This window comes from Mugil cephalus, chromosome 11 (genome assembly GCF_022458985.1).
Source record: "Mugil cephalus isolate CIBA_MC_2020 chromosome 11, CIBA_Mcephalus_1.1, whole genome shotgun sequence".
Classification (NCBI taxonomy): Eukaryota; Metazoa; Chordata; class Actinopteri; order Mugiliformes; family Mugilidae; genus Mugil; species Mugil cephalus.
Window position 1 is genome coordinate 148,213 of NC_061780.1, and position 16,741 is coordinate 164,953.

At 39.4% G+C, this 16,741-nt stretch overlaps 1 protein-coding gene across 2 annotated transcripts in view; it reads right to left on the reverse strand.

The window, feature by feature from the left end:
* The window catches only part of LOC125016764, a 242,716-nt gene that overhangs the window by 130,694 nt on the left and 95,281 nt on the right, over nucleotides 1-16,741 (reverse strand). The window lies entirely within an intron of this gene.

A 16,741-nucleotide genomic window follows, 5' to 3' on the forward strand; every position in this document is an offset into this window, starting at 1 on the left:
GACTCAAACTTGGCGAAGGTGGACGGCACAGACCTGATACGAAGACAAGCACAGAAGGTCCGATACGAAGGCCTGAGCAATGAAGAGAGCTGTGTGGAGCTGAGTCTGCGAGCCGAAGCAGACGTGGGCAGACGAGAATACGGCCAGCAAAAATACTTTGTTTTAGTGGTAAGTTTCGTGAAAGTCGCTTTGAGCTAATTGTTCTTATCGGGTAGTGATGCATTTGCTAACGTTAGCGTACATAGAATGCTAACGTTAACTGCGACATCATATTGATTCTTGCTATCAACTTAGCAACCAACTTAACTTATAATTAAAAGTAACTAGCAAAACACTGCTTTGTGTAGTTAAAGAATTTACTTATTAAAAGAAGAATTTATCAAAAATACATTCAATGCGACTATAATAATCCTTGTTCCCTCAAAATAATCTTTGTCATTTCTAATAACCAAGCAATAGAAATTAGAAATCACAAACACCAAACAGTACAATAACTCTTAATAAGTCTTAGCTGGCCAGCCACCTATGGTAGTGATGCTTAATTAGTGTATATATATATATATAGATATATCTGCACATGTTACTCGGACAATGGTCCAACAAATACCTGCCGGTGCAAAAACAGCTCTTTATGATATCATTTCGAAACGTCTATTGTGAAATGGATTTGCTAACGTTAGCTAACATAGAATGCTAACGTTAACTGCGACATCATATTGATTCTTGCTGTCAACTTAGCAACCAACTTAACTTATAATTAAAAGTAACTAGCAAAACACTGCTTTGTGTAGTTAAAGGATGTACTTATTAAAAGAAGAATTTATCAAAAATACATTCAATGTGACTATATTTGAACAATTCTTTTTATTGTTCCCTCAAAATAATCTTTGTCATTTCTAATAAATGGTAGTGATGCTTAATTTGTGTGTATATATATATATATACACACACAGATTTTTTTTTCTGAAAAGGGATGCTTCTAAGACAGGAGAAGACATCTGGGAGATTAGTCCACAGAGAGGGAAAGGAAATTATGTGGCTGTGAAGGCACGCTTTGTTACACAAGCTTTGTTATTGATTATTAGGAATCATATTTTGTTTTTTAAATATTTTTTTATTAAATACCTTTTTGAAGAACAGCCAGTAATGTTTAAATTGCATATCAAGCCCAACAGGCCATCTGGGGACTTTGAACTGCAAAAAATGTGTTAAAACTCCTCTCAACATCCTGACATCCTGGGTACCCTGGGTATGGACAGCCAAAGAGAGGTTCATTGGGCCCTGTGATCGTGTCTGAATCAAGGTAAGAATCATAGAATGAATGGCTTGTGTGTTTGGACTGGTGTTGTCCTATTTATCATTGCTGTATTTTTAATGAGTTGTGATGAGTCTTTTCGTTTTGAACTAAGATATAGCAGTTCCCCTTTGTCTTTATTGTCACTTGATATCGATACCACTTTAGCAGTGATATTGGGAGCTTGATCAGCACTGTTTGTTGGTGTGTTTGGCGTTTGCACTGGGTGGAAGCAAGATGTTTGCAATGGTGATTTAATTTTTGCAACTTTTGGTTGTTGCTATGTGTGACTATTGTCATGTGAAATGTTATGACAGTATTAATCGCATTGCTGTGGTAATAGAGTGTTTTCCTCACTAATCCTGTTACGATCCACAATTGGGATTTGTTAAAAGCTGATGCATGTGAATTGGAAAGGTTTCGTGGGGTGCACTGTAAAATGGGCTCGCCAAAGCACTGTTTAATTCGATTCCTGGATAAAAATACCGTTGTGTGTTTTTTTTTGAGTAGGGTCCATGTAATTCAGTTGAATTTATGTGGAGGATGCTGCATGTCAGTGCAGTCCAAAACATAGCATTTGTTTTCTGTCTGAAGTTTGCCTAATGTTTCAGACTAATGCACATTTAAACTCAATTTATCCTTTGTTTGCTAAATGTAATGGAAAACTATGGAAGCAGTGGATTCCATGCAAGAGAATGACTGTTTGCCTCACTTGAGAATCAGGGGTCCGCTGGATGTTAAGCCCGAGATATTGATCCCTTTCTAATGAAAATAAACTTGTTTTATTTACTTTTTATTTAGCTTTCTTTCGTTAAAAATACACATTATGTACGTATGCTGGTAACTGGGAACAGACAACAAAACATAAAACATGAACCCCCCCCCCCCCCCCCCCCCCCCCCCCCCCCCCCCCCCCCCCCCCAAGGGGTATTTTTGCACTAAGTACAACAACCAGCGTCTTACATAAACACATCACACATAAGGATAAAGATGCTTTTTGCTTCGAAATTAAAGGGGAAAAGAAAAACTCATTTGTATTTAAGGGGACCCTTATCGTTGAGATTTTTAGATTTTAAAATCAGGTCTCAGTAACACAATAGCTTAGCCATTCAGGCCAGTTCTCTCAAACATCAATTTTGTTCTTTGGTTTGAATGTTAATTCTTCCAAAATATATTTTGTTGGTGTTTGTCTTTTCTTTTCTGGTCAGAGTCTTTATAGATACAAATAAAAATACTTTCAAAGTTATTTGTCTTTACTTTATGTATTCAAAATCAAAGTTTTTCCTTATAAAAACCGCCCCCAGCCTCCAAAACATGTGAAAATGATTTGCTATAGGACCTCCACAAGCAGTTCGTGGTATACTAGTGGATCTTTTGAGCTGGGAGAAAAAAAAGAATCATGACTAATTTTTCCATGCTGAATTTCCCTCCAGGAGGGAGTGGACTGGTCGCTAACCATGCTGTGAGAATGTGAGGCCCCCGCGTTCTATCTTCCTTAATAAACTAAGTAGGGCCAAGATTTTGAAAGACCTTTTTGTAGTTTGGATATTTTCTCTTTGGAGGGGTCTTCTTTTAGGCTCTTTGAAAGTGTTATGAATTCCATCTCTCTCTGAAAGTAAATCCCCTTGGGAATTCCTTGCCTTTAACGTCTTATGAATGGTTCTTCCTGAAAACTCAAAACTTTATCTGTGAGCTACTAATATTCGGTTTGTGTCTGGTATTGGAGGGGTGTAATTAAAAGCAACATGCCAATCCGTAATATTCAGAGAGACGCGTAATTCAGAAGTTTTTTGTCCCACCAATAGTATATGTTGTTAAATTGCCTGTAATTTCTTAAATTCGCCAGGCGGAAGATATCCTTTAGCACTAAAATTTTGCTTATGATTGTCATTAATCTGCAATTTCAGTGACAAAAGAAATGTGAACCAATAGTACTGATACTTTGTTTTTGGACGATATGTGATTGAGCAGGGAGAGAAGTTTTGATATTTTTCATTTTTTTTTTTTTTTTTGTGCCGTGCGTGTGAGTGTTACAGTGTATGTTTTGTGGGGTTTTAGGCATCGTTTGGTGGTTGTAGGGTGGGTGATAGGCACAATCTAGTTCTGTTCAGGTTATGCACATGCGTCTGGGTCTGAGGTAGCTTGATTTCAACACTGAGACCTTTCAGGAATTGTTGGATCTTAATGTTGTACTGAAAGATGAGGAAGGTTGTGTTAGTGGGCCTCATTTAAAGACACATTGTAGGTGGGTATTATAAGAGTAGAGTTTGGTGATCTTTTGTTGGAGGTGCAATTATTTAAGAGCACGTGCCAACAGTGTGAAATTTGTATTGGCAGAGAGATGCTCCAGAGCATTCAGGAAAGTTTTTGTTCCCAACACAGCGTGTGGTGTGTGGTGTTGTAAGGTCAGAAGGTCATCTAAACAGACCTTTTCGCAGTGTGTTGCTGAGGCTTGTTGGGCCAAGCAGGAACCTGCTCCACTTCGCCAGTTGAAGGCATATCTGTTATTTTAAGTTTTGTGGCACCGATTGTTCATTAATTCTACAATTCAATGAAAAAAAGAAATATATCACTAACTGAGTTTTGACTCTGACTATGTGCAGAGCAGGGAGAGAGCTTTCCGAAAGTTTTTGTGCCATAGCTGTGGGTGTTTGAGTCCATGTCTCCTGGTTTTGCGTTTGTGTTGCATTTTAGTCATCCAAGATTAAGACACTGTAAAAATGAAAAAGTTCGAGAAAATCAAAATGTTGAGTTTGAGCCAACCAAAATAACCTCATATTGTTTTGTTTTTGACATTTTCCTTTTGAGACAAACTATGTAAGTTAGATTAGACTTGTGCCAAGTCTATGTTTTCAAACAGTTGGCAACTAATAATCTTTTTTAGATATAAAGTGTTTTCTCCATTAGTAAAACATAAAGGTTAGCGTATATACCAATAAGAAATTTACTCACTCAAAAAAGCAAGTTAGGGTTGTTAAGTTAAACATTCAGCTTAAGGTTAATAACATTTAAATTGCATTTTCACAGAATACAAAACAAGTTTAAAGTTTACTTCTTACTTTATTGAAAATAATTGGAAATTGTTCCATTTAACAATTTACAGTAGCAGCATGAGCATTGCTGTCTTAATACAGCAAAGTGCAGAACAAAGTAGCTCATAACAATAATAACTTCCAAGTGTTATTGACCTTATGATCAAATACATTCGAAACATTTTTACCATTTCATATACAAGTCATTGAGCTGTGTATTACAATTGTAACAACAGCAACAACATTGCTGGACAGATATCAAGTGGCTGTGTCACACAGAAATATGCAAAACCTGGTTAAAAAAACCAATGGGCCAGATTCACAACACAACAGTTTATATAATATAAAAAAAAACAATGTCAGCATACAATTAACATTGTAAATTGGCCAGAATGTCTCCAACTGAATAAAAACCCCCATAAAAACAAAACAAATGAAAGTTTGCATTGCATGTCTGCATTGTAGACAACAGATGCTTCTACCCTTTTTTTTTCGTTTGGTTATTAGCCTCTGACTTGATCCAGACAAGAGGGATAACATTTTTTAATTTTAAATAGCTTCACTCTAATGAACGGTAGTAAATGGCATTCATTCTGCTTAGTCATCTGATAAACTTTCCAGTGGTGTACACTATTATTCCGTTCCTACGTGCGTTTTGTTTCTTGTTATTGCCACACACAGTCCAAGCGGATTATATCTATCCTTTGTATGGATAGATATGTTGAGCCTCCAATTGTAACTCACCAAGATGATCCTCTGAGAGTTCTCTGAATCCTCGCGAAGAAACAGGGTTAGACTTGCAGGGATGTGCTCCTTCTGTTGTCGTCAATGTCAGATGTTTGACACCCCCGCAAAAAATAAAGAAAACTACTTGTCAGAGAAGTGCCCAATGTATTATACTAAGTTGGTATTCGGACGTGAGGTTGGGGCGTATGTCTCTCCCCTCTTGATGTGTGTTGTGCATGCACTGGTTTTTGTGGTCTGTTTCTATCTTGCGCTAGGTGTATTGTTGGAGATGGTCTCCCGTGGGGGTTATGTTCCAGAGAGGCGTTGTCCGACCTGATCAGCTTTAAGTGTCTAGTGTATTAGGGTTGGTCGGATAGGAAAATCAACTCACATAAGTATCAGGATTTTTTTGTTCAAAATTGTTTTCCCCTCCCCCAATTTAAATGCTTCATTTAGTTTGTTCTATGACCCTAAGTGGAAAAAGTTACCACTTTTGTCAGTGCAGGGTGAACTGTGTGGTGTGTGTGTGTGTGATTGAGGTGTAAGTGATCGATTGCCGAGCGGGCAGCGAGACTGAGTGTGGCATGTACACACTCACTCCAGGTCCAGGGTGTACGCCCATCGTCCGGATGTAGTTTTGTTTTGGTCGCTAGTAATTTTAGGCTCGTTCCTGATTTCTATGGCCTCCAATTTCTCTGCAGTGATTGTGATTGCTCTGATTTCCCCGCTGACTCCTGTTTCGCATTCTTTTTTGTGTTAATTTCTCCATGCGTAGAATGATCTTCCAGTTTCTCCATTGAATGTTTTTGGGGCAAGTTTATGTTTTGCATTGATATTTCATAGATGATGTTGCAGTTTTTGTCAGTTCTATTTTGGTCTTTTGGGTGTTACTATGAGTTTAACAGAGTTTGTTGTGTGGGTTTATTGCTTGCATTGATGTGATGTTTTTTCATGATGTGTTTGTATTGCTTCTGTTATCCCGGATGTATGGTATGCATGTTGGTGTCTTTGTATTGCTCACTCTGTTTTCTGAGTGTGTTTCTTCGTTCTCTCTTTTTGTTTATTGTTATTGTATTATATTGACAAAGTGTGAACGTGCGTGTTCTATGTGTCTTTCTCCTTCCTGTCTGTCTTTATCTTCCCGTGATGTTGTTGGGCTGTTGATGGAGATGTTCTGACGGACTGAGTGATTGTGTGCTGTGGGATGTTCTGATGTCCAGAGGATGGTACTGGTCCCTCCTGGTGTGAGTGGGTTTTCTGTAAAAACTGATTTTTTGGACGCGTTCTTCTTTGTGGTGGTATGTACAGATCGAGGATACGACATGGTCGGTTTGTGTTCTTTTCGTGCATCATTGTGAATTTATGTTTACAGTGTTGTCCATAGTGTTGGCACATTGTGTGTTTCCGGACTTTTATTTTTTTTTCCAAGATGTCGTCCCGTATCTTTTCACAGTGTGGGTTTACAGTGTGTGGATGCTGTGTAGATGGTTTTTGATCCTGGTCCTTCTGTGAAAAAAACTGCTCATTGTTGTGAATGTGGATCTCCATTGCGAACGTTCTGTCTGTCTGTGTCTGATTCCTTTAAACTGAAAATAAGGGATTTAGCACAAATGTAAGAGTGGTGGAATATCTTCAACTGTCAGTGTTTTTTTTTTTTTTGAGGGTTTTCGGTGTTCCTTGAGTGTTCCTGTACTATGTGTAATGTGACGTCATGATTATTTCATCTTTTTCTATCTTATGCTGTTAGAATTTTTGTGCCAGTTGTTTTTTGTTTTGTTGTTTTTTTTTGCAACATTGCAAAAACTCAAAACAACTTTGTTGTACTGAGGAGGATGTTTGATGATTTCAATCAGTGCTTTGGGAGGTTGTTATGGTTACTGATCCGATACTGTCAATATTGGCGGAGGGGGTGTCTTTTTTGTGCTTGGGATATTTGTGGTCCCGTATATCTGTGGGGTGATGTTGGCTGTGGGTAATTAGGTGTTCATATGCGTTCCCGTGTTAACTTTTGTTACTTTGTAGAAGGTTTTAGTAATTGATATCAGGGTTCCTTTTCTTTTTCTTCGTGGGTTCTTTTTCATTATTTCGTAGGTGATCCTGTCCCCCTAACCGGATTCATCTGTTTTTCATATGTTTTTGTGTCATGATGACTGTTGTTCTTCAGTTATCGGCGGCAGCATGTTAATGCTATTGTCTCCTTTTAACGTTTAATTGCGTTTTGTTCTTCCTGTGTGCTGTTGCTTGAGTGGAAGTTTGGCTGATTTTAAAATTCCTGATATTGCATTTCGGATGTTCTGCTTTTTGTCTGACATCTCTCTTGACATTTATTGGCATGCTAATTCTGTTGCTAGGATGTATTGTTCGTGTGTGGTATATTGGAGGGTGTAATGGTGAAATGTAGCCCTCTTGCTAGCACCCTTTTTTTCTGTTTCGGTGAGGGTGTGTTTGGACAGTTCCCGTACCCATTTTTCAATTGGTTTTGTAGTTTGTTTTTCTCTGCTTTTTCTTCTATAGTTTGTTTAAATTTCGTGATGTGGCGTTGTTTCTTTGGTTATGGGAAAATTCATGTTTGTATTTGTATTTTAAGTGTGCGTTTTATGTCCTCATTCCATGTTGTGGTATCCAGCGTGCAATGTTCTTTGAAACCGTCCGTTTCTTTTTTATTTGCATGTTAGATTTTGTCTATTTTGTTGGTGCTTGTTCTAATCATTCTATGCTAGAGACTTTTTGCTTGGTTGATGATGTATTTTCTTTTTTTTTTTTTGGGCGGGGTTTTTTTTGGCTTTTTGTGTTGAGGACTTTGCCGCTGTTACTTCCTCATCTTGGAAATGCGGAGTTTGAACTCTCAGGTTTGATTTTTTTGGGGTGCCCACTTTTTTTCCAGTTTCCCAGAAGGCAGAATGTTTTGCACAATCAGTTCAAAACTTCCTCGTAATAGAATAATGAGGTTCATTATGTCTTATTTTAGATTGTTGTTTAGGATTTTCTTACTCTTCCAACCATATAATATGAGGGATGTGCCCATCAAGGTATCAAACTTTTGGTCTAAGACATGAGGTTCACTTTCAGAAAAATTAGAGTGTCATGATTTTTGTGGTTTCTACTGTATGTGACTACTGGAAACTTTTTAAATTGTTTGTTTTCAAAGTTTAACACCTTTGAAAGGGACAATGCACACTCTTGATTTCCGAGGATGGACCAAAAACTTTCTTTTCATTACCATCGTCTCTGTATTCACATAAATTCACAGGAGAAATGTGACCGTGTGCCGTAGCCGGTGGTGTATCAAAGAACATTTGGGTATTTTTGGACCCCACAAATGCACAGAACTTGCATGCATATATGACCTACAATGAAAATTAGCACGAAACAACAATTAGTTGCTTAACTGTTTTAACCAGATCACATGACAAATTCCAATTTTAAAGTGATATTACAATGAGTGTACTCATCCAGGAAAAGGAGCTCAGACATCCAGAACTGTTAGTAAATGTAGCCCATTTTACATGTTTTGTAGGGGATTAAAGGGGTCATTTTTTAATATATATATTACATTATACATATACATCTATGTATGTATCATTAATTATTTCATCCTTTGCCTTGTTTTTTCATTCATGAATCAGATTCGCATGATTGTTTGTGCCACAACCAAGGCACTTGATTTCACAGAGCAGGTAAAATACTCATCTGTTTTACTTGGCTGCTAATTCAAGTGTTATGATTGTATTAAATGCGGGTGACGCATCATTTCCTCTCGTCAGATTACACATACTGTATCTACTCTTTATTATGTCGATGAATGGAGAGTTAACCAAAGGTAATAGTTATATCGAACAAGAGTAACACCTCATTTGCAATATAAATTTATAACAACTTTTGAACACAAACAGCAAAGATAAAACATACAGTTTCGTACTTTTTTAGTCTGTGGGGATTCTTTTTTTTTTCTTACTCTTCGGGGGATAGCTAAACCGTAGTTTTCGCACAGTGATGGGACACAATATCTTTGTAATCAGCAGAGTCTCTGCTTTCAGGGGACCACCTGTTTGTTTGTGGGTTGGTTGTAGTGGGTGAAATTAACAGAAGCACTGAAGTGGACATATGCGGTTTTCGTTTTTGTTACATGCATACATGCTTGGGATTGAACTGTGTTTCGTTTGGGTGGGCGATTCCAGGTTGGTATGTAATCTGGATGGTTTTATGCATTTGGTTGACAGGATTTTGTCTTCAAGCAGTGCGAACACAGCCAGAATCATATCTTTTCTGTACCCATTGAGGTTTTTGGCAGACTTACGTGTGTTCTTCTGCGATAAGTGACGCCAAGGAGAGTGAGGTTCAGAGCGACACTGTTCCTCTGTGGGTGCACCAACGAGGAGGTTGTCCACGCACTGAATGAGAGCACAGCCCTTTGTTAGAAAGAAACACATTGACTTGAAGAGGTGCTTCTAATCTTACAGAGATTTTTTTTTTTCATAAGTTAATAAACTATCTTTCCAGGCTAGGTAGAGAAAGTGGGAATGCCAAATTCTTACCATCTTTCGAGACTCACCTGCTTTGAACTCCATGGACTGTGAATTATACCATGAGCATACCCTCCTCCGATTTATCACCTTTTTTCAGAGGAGCTATTCCAATTAACGTTGTTACTGATGTGATGCTGTCGTATTATCAAACAAAATAATCTTTTTGTGTTGGACTTAGATTGTGGTTGTGGCATCCAAATAAGGCATGAGGAAATGTCTTACTAAATTCAGTGTAATCCCATATTGTGAATTCACATGTAACAAATGAACATTATCAGACAAGGAGAGTTATGAGAATATATTGTCAGACCTTTCAGTTTCTATGTCGTAAGTTAGAACAAGCTCTGAGGTGTGATTGAAACAGTGACTTGATCCATTTACATTCTGAGAAAGCCAATTGATCTAATAATGACACTATTGATGAGCAAAGACTGTCACTGCTAACATCAGTATGGATTTTTTAAAGTCATTACTATTGTGCCTTTTATCTGTTTTCTAAGCACTAAATCACGTAGAAACTCATAGTTGCTAGAACGGGTGGCGTGTGGACTCATTTAACACTGAATATTCATCCTCCTGCAGACCCGTTTCAGTCAAACAATAGATCGAATCTGATGAGTTAGTTCAAAGCAGGCAGTTCGAATATGGTAGGAATTTGGCATTCCATAAATCTGAAGAAGCTCACATTAATGCCTGAGAAGATAGGTTTATTAACTTAATATATATATAAAGAAAAGAAAAAAAAACTCTCTGATAAGTGTGAAACAGATTGTAAGGGTCTCTTGTCTGGGGGAGTGCTGAATATCTGAGCCTTAGCTGACACCGGCTGATTGTGGTATCATTAAACCAGCCCAGTCTCATGGCCTGGAGTGCTGTGTGTTGTCAGACATGTGGAGCTATTAAACTACTGTGCCTCAGTCTTCATGAGCCTCTCTGCTTCTGCTATCAATATTTTTACCAGCTCAAAAGAAATTGAGCCCACCATGGAATATTTTTCATGGTTTTTATGAATACCAACTGAATGACAGCTGGTCGTTGCCGGGCCAACCACATGGGATGACAGCAGTTTTTTTTTTATGAGGCATCTGTGAGGGTGTATGCTGTGTATGCTTATATGCTGATGGATGTATCAGGATGATAGTGGCTTTCTTGAGCTTAGCAGAATGGATATGATGCCGAAAATACCGGAGAGCATCTCCATATTTAGATAGATAGATAAATATATAGTTAGATTATGATATGTGGCAAAATGCCATGTGTTCATTGTTCCATTTCAGAGAGGGATGCTTCCCAACGAATTCAGAATGTTTTTGTTGTTGTACATGGCCGCTGGGTCTAAGACAGCTTGACTCAACACTGAGACCTTCTCCAGGAATATGTTGGATTGTTCCATGATAATCCAATGCTGGGCGATTGGACGTAAACTCAATGTCACGATATATTGAGCAGTTCACCTCGATAACGCTAAATGGATGAATGATAAATGCGGGAAATTAAAAAAGACATTTAAAAAAAATATGTGTACGGATTCAACACATGATTGTATTACAGGTGGTGGAAAAGGTGAGATGTATTGCCCTGGCTTGTGACAACAGTTGTTTTTTGCAATTTATGTTTTTCTGAGCTAGTAACTCTGGTTAAAACCAAAATACTGCCACACGATTGACAACGCCATTTTCTTGGAACAAGCTGCTGCTTTTCCTCCTCCTCAACTAGGAATACTAACCTCCGCTTGCCGGCACGGCAGGCTGCCGCTCAACGTTTAAACCCTCCTCTGTTTTGTCACCGTCTCTTCCCCTTCTTGTTTCGACTGGATGGGGGGTGGAGTCACATGTACTACATACGCTTGTATACGTGTGCAGTGTTTTAATGAGACATGAACTAAGCCTACCTACACACACGCCTAAAGACACAACTATAGGCAATAATGAATTCAGTTTTGTCGTAAATTTCGATATTGGTAATTTTCTGTTTATCGCCAGCCTAATTGATAATAATAATGCACTGCTTTGATATTTATTTTTAAATGCTCAAAGCGTCTTACAATTGTATGCATTTATTCATTCATCTCATCACGTCACACCCTGGTGGTGGCAAACTACCGCCTCAGTAGTCACAGGTGCCCTAGACAGGCTGACAGAAACATTGGCTGCCAATGTGAGCCAAATCTGCTGGGACACCACCAACATTATTCACCTGCAGTCATACACACGGGTAGGATGGTGGGTTAAGTTGTTTGGGTATGCCAAGGAACACAACCAGACTGCGAGGGACAGGGACGGAATCAACCCGTCACCTTTTGTTATTGCGCGGAATGCTCTACCCCCTGAGCACTGCCTCCCAATAGTACAAAAGATGAGGTGTGGTGTAATGGGCCCTAATTAACGAAATTCTTCTGTTGAGTTGGCAAAATAAAGCAAGTGCCAACAGTGTAAATATGTCAGAGAGGTGCTCAGAGAATTCCAGAAAGTTTTTGTCCCACCAAGTGTATTGGTATTATGTTTTGGTAAATTGTAAGTCAAAAGTTCACTAAAGAGGCTATTTGCGGAGCCTTCCTGAGGCCTGTTGGGACAACTCAATGTGTTGACGACGGTAGTCCTTGCTGCGGCGCCCCTAGTTCGAATCCCTACTGGGGTTGCCTTTACTAGATGTTCTTCTGTAATCCACTGTGATTGCCTCTAAAGGGCCAGATTTTTTTTTAAAGAAGATAACAATGGTATAAACAGGAGATTCCGAAGACTAGATAGCAGGCCGTTTTTTGAATCCGTGCAGGAAATAATCTATATCTGTAAACTAAAAGACCATCCAGAATCATAAGGTGGTTGTGCTTACGACTCAGACTTTGCTCCAAAAGAAGGATAATAGATTTAAGATTTGGGCTTCAAAGGGTTTGAAAATTATAATCCATTTCTCAGACAAAAATCAGACAGTTTTTGTCCACAGTGTGTGGTGTTCTGGATTAGTGCATTGGGAGTTGTTTAGGTCAGCAAGTTCACTAAACAGGCCTTTTGCGATGTTGCTGAGGCTGTTGGGATGAACGGGGAACCTGTCCACATGCAAGGTGGTTTGGCTTACAAAGGACAATTTGGTGACAAGTGAGTTGTCACTTTAGGGCTTTTAGCCTTCAAGTAAGTAATGTTTAATAGTCTTCAATTGTTCTTTCATATCCGCCGGGTTGAAACAAATCCGTTATTCTAAGGTTTTGTGATGTTTTGAGTGTCATAATCATCAGTTTCAATTTTAAAAGTATACGTGAAATAATATATATAACTTAAGGAAGTTAGAGTTTTGGCTCTGACTTATGTGATCGCATTTCGTTGCCCTATCTGTAGCTGTTTCAGTGTATGTTTTTTATAGGTTTAGTTTGTGTTGTGTATTAGGCACAACTACTTTGCTCAGGCATAGCACATAGCACTGGGTCGTAGGTCAGCTTCATAAACACTGAAGACCTTTCCAGGAGTTGTTGTACGTCAATGTAGCACTAAAGATGAGGTGGTTGAGTGTTGGCATGAGGGCCCGAACACGAATCTGTCCATATGGCAAAAAACAAGCCCTAATAGAAAGCAAAAAATTGAAAAAGTTTTTTTGCTTGACAAGAAATTCTTAAAATAAGCTCTGGTCTGAAAGACTAAAATTAGACTCAAAAACTAGACAGAATATCTTAAATTAATACAAGTTCTTTATAAAAGCACTAATGTAAGTTTATTTACTTAAAATTCTAAATTAAGTTTTAACTTAACTTAAGAATTACACCTTAATAGTGGGAATTAATAATGAGATGAAGTAGTTAAAATAGTTTTTTTAAAGAGCATGGACCAATATCATTGATGTTGTCTCATATCAACAATGTGATGATATTAACCAAACCCAACAAGGCCCGGTCCTTTGGAGGTGGGAGAAAACTACAACTAAGAAGAAACCTACCCCAAAGGCAGAACTTTCAACTCCAGAAAGGTCCAGCTGGCCTTGAACCCAACCTCCTGATTGGGAGGCCTTACGTGCTAACCACAGAAGATGATGGGGCTCCTGCCAAACCCCTTGCTAACTTAACACAAAACAAAGTCTGTAGGGAGGCATAATGAAATATGTGAATGTTGTAAAAATGTAAGTCATTTGAACACACATTTTTTTTATTGAGTGTGGCATTGTGACCACTCAGAAGTACGCCACCATGTCATATTTGAAGGAAAATGAAGGGCTCTTTCCTTGGACATGATGACCGAACAAAATGCAGTTGTCTGTTAAATGGGATTCATCTAAATGGTAATAAATATATACTAGAGAAGGACATACTTGCAACTGTGTTAAATGCAGTGATTTTTTCTGAGTTTGGACTGGTGTGACAATGTATATTACAATGTATATTAAATTATAGTCTATTTAATTTAGTTCATCGTTGAATTGTTTTGAGTGGTCAGCAGGCCTAATACTATTTGCTTGATAGACATTAAAAAAAATAAAAGAAACACACCATCTGTCACTTTTTATCGAATAAACTTGATGGGATCAAAAGTGGGTGTGACGCCGATTCAAGATGTGTGTCAGCATTTTCAAAGTGGCAGTGATGAGGAAGATGGGACGTGAACTGAGGAAGTGTGCGTCACCAACTTTCAAGGTGGGCGTGACTGAGTAGTGTGCGTCAGCCACTTTCAAGGTGGGCGTAACCAAGTTGAATGGATGTTGTGGCATTACCTTTTCCTGGAAGGTAGGAAGTTGGGGTCGGTGTGGAGAACCTTTTTAAGATGAGTCAGGGGGAGTCACGACCCCCAGTCACACACACAGGCTGATACACGCGGCGCAGGACCCCAGTCCACACCCCTTACACACACACACACACCACACACACACCACCACACAGACATGTTTTCTATGAAAGTCACGTGATGCCACCGACCCCGCCCATGCTTCCGGCCAAGTGAAAAGGCTAATGATAAACGGAGATGTTGCAGTCCATTCTCCAGTCCGCGCCTGACTTGAAAAATAAAAGATGAGCAAGAGAACTTACACATCCGGTATCATTAGTGAGACGGCCTGGTCCCGGGCGCGTCATCAGGAAGCCTTGCCAGGGTGGCGGCCGAGAAAACTGATGGTGGCTATGTTTAAGTGCAGATTCCAGCAGCGCAACGGGCCCCTCTCCAGGAAGGTGGCGTTTGGAGACGGGTGAGAAATTTGTATTCTTTCAACTATCACACGCTGAAGAGTCTGTTGAATCATCTCTATCCGGGACAAACTTCAGTCCTTGACACACGAATGCCATAATCACTTCCAATGACTGGGGGTACCTGAACGGCTTGGTGGCCAGATGCAAGAGTAGAGGCGGAGAGATTCCATCTAGTGTTCATGACTAAACGAACAAGAGGGAGAAGCCCATTTGAAGGAGGAGGGGGATCCCTTTGCGTTCCAGAGGGAGAAGAATGAAATCAAAAAAAATTTCATCAAGATAATATGGTGGAGACCAATCTGACCAGCTCCAGTAAATGGTTTTACCGAGTAAAATTGGAGATGCACTGGAAGAAAAAGTCAGGCGGCCACCTGGTGCCTGGATCCCGTTTCTGCTTCTGAAAAATGGTGTTATTTCTCAGGTGCCTGAATGTGCCGGTTGTTGAGTGGATTAAAGATGCTGATGAATCGGCAATCGCATCATGCTCTATTCCAAAACAGTCGCCTCTGGAAAGATGTGTACGCTGGTGAGAAAAGACTTTCTCATCTGTTTTAAGACTACAAGAAGACTGCTGGGGTGCTGTCTTCACCTCCAGGAAAATATTACAGCGGGATCATCCATCTGCTGCACATTGTCCTTCAGGAGTTTCGTCTGTGTGATCTGCTTCGGTTGTCAGGTAGACCATGAGGTGATACTTGAGGTCCCCAGCTTCTTCTAAGGAGTCACTTTCACCGGGGTGATGAGGAGACTTCTGGACTCCGATGTTTTATACCGCCCTGCAGCAGCTGCTGACTACCCTTCGTCTCTCGTCGATAAATCAGAATTCAAGGTGCGGCTGAAGCCAAGCGACATGACCTGAGGTCCTGTGAGAATATCTTGAGACAATCGGTGGTGAGCTGTTCGATTCGCTGGCTGGTGGAGAGGACATCATGAAAATAGCTCTATTCGTTATGGTCGCCGATTACTGGAGAGGAGCCTGAAAACGCCAGAATAAATTTTTCTTATTTAGAACACATTTATCTTTAGTATACTTTTTTGAGGTTGTATGTGCCATTTATCTACATCTTTGTCGTTGTTGTTTGTTGTTCTTTACCATGGGGAAATTGTTGAGATAGTCGTTCAGGGCTGTGAGGCTGAGGTACATGTGTGGGAGTATCTCCTATACTAGAGCAAGCTGTTGCCAACAAAGTGAGCGATGATTAAAAAAATTTAAATCAGCGGCCTAGCCCGACACTCTGACGGAAGTTAAAAAATTTAGAAAGGTTTTTGGATTTTAGTTATGTGCTGGCTACAACTGTTGAATGGGGAAGTGTTAGTGCAAAAGGCTGTAATATCATTCTTTTGAAAGCTCTGTGATGGATACATTCTGTGGTATTATCATGATGATGAAACTGTGAATGAATGTGTTTCACCTGTTGGCACTTTACGCTCTGATCGTGATGCAAGATCGGCCGAGCGATGATATCTTACAAAGGCTGCAAAACATTGCCTGTTATTTACAGCGGAAATTCCCAGGCGCCTGTTTCATCCAACCTGGAAAATGTTGAAATAATAATAATGATTTCTTTTCTATGCTTTTGTAATAACTATACAGTCGAAAACAGTAAAGAGGTCTCGTCATTCTTTAACGTTACAAGGGTGAAAGATGGCGAAAAAGAAGAACGCCTGATAAGAAAAGCTATTATTATACACCTTCACATCCGGGAAGTTTGGCAGGGGTAGACCCGGTGTTCAGCGAGCTGTAAGGACGAAGGCAGGGCTAAAGTAAAATTGATCGAGTAAAAGATTTTATATCGAAGCAGGATGCTACACTTTACACAAAACGGCCCAGGATTTACATTTTGCTCGAATCAGAGTATTTTTCTCACGACCCCTGAACCAGTTGCAACGCGGATCAATGGTGATATGCAAGTTTAGCGAGTTCAATTGATGGGTATAAGTGATTTATATAACGTCATCGATATTTTTTCAAGAAGGCATCGCGAGAGCACTGAGACAAAAA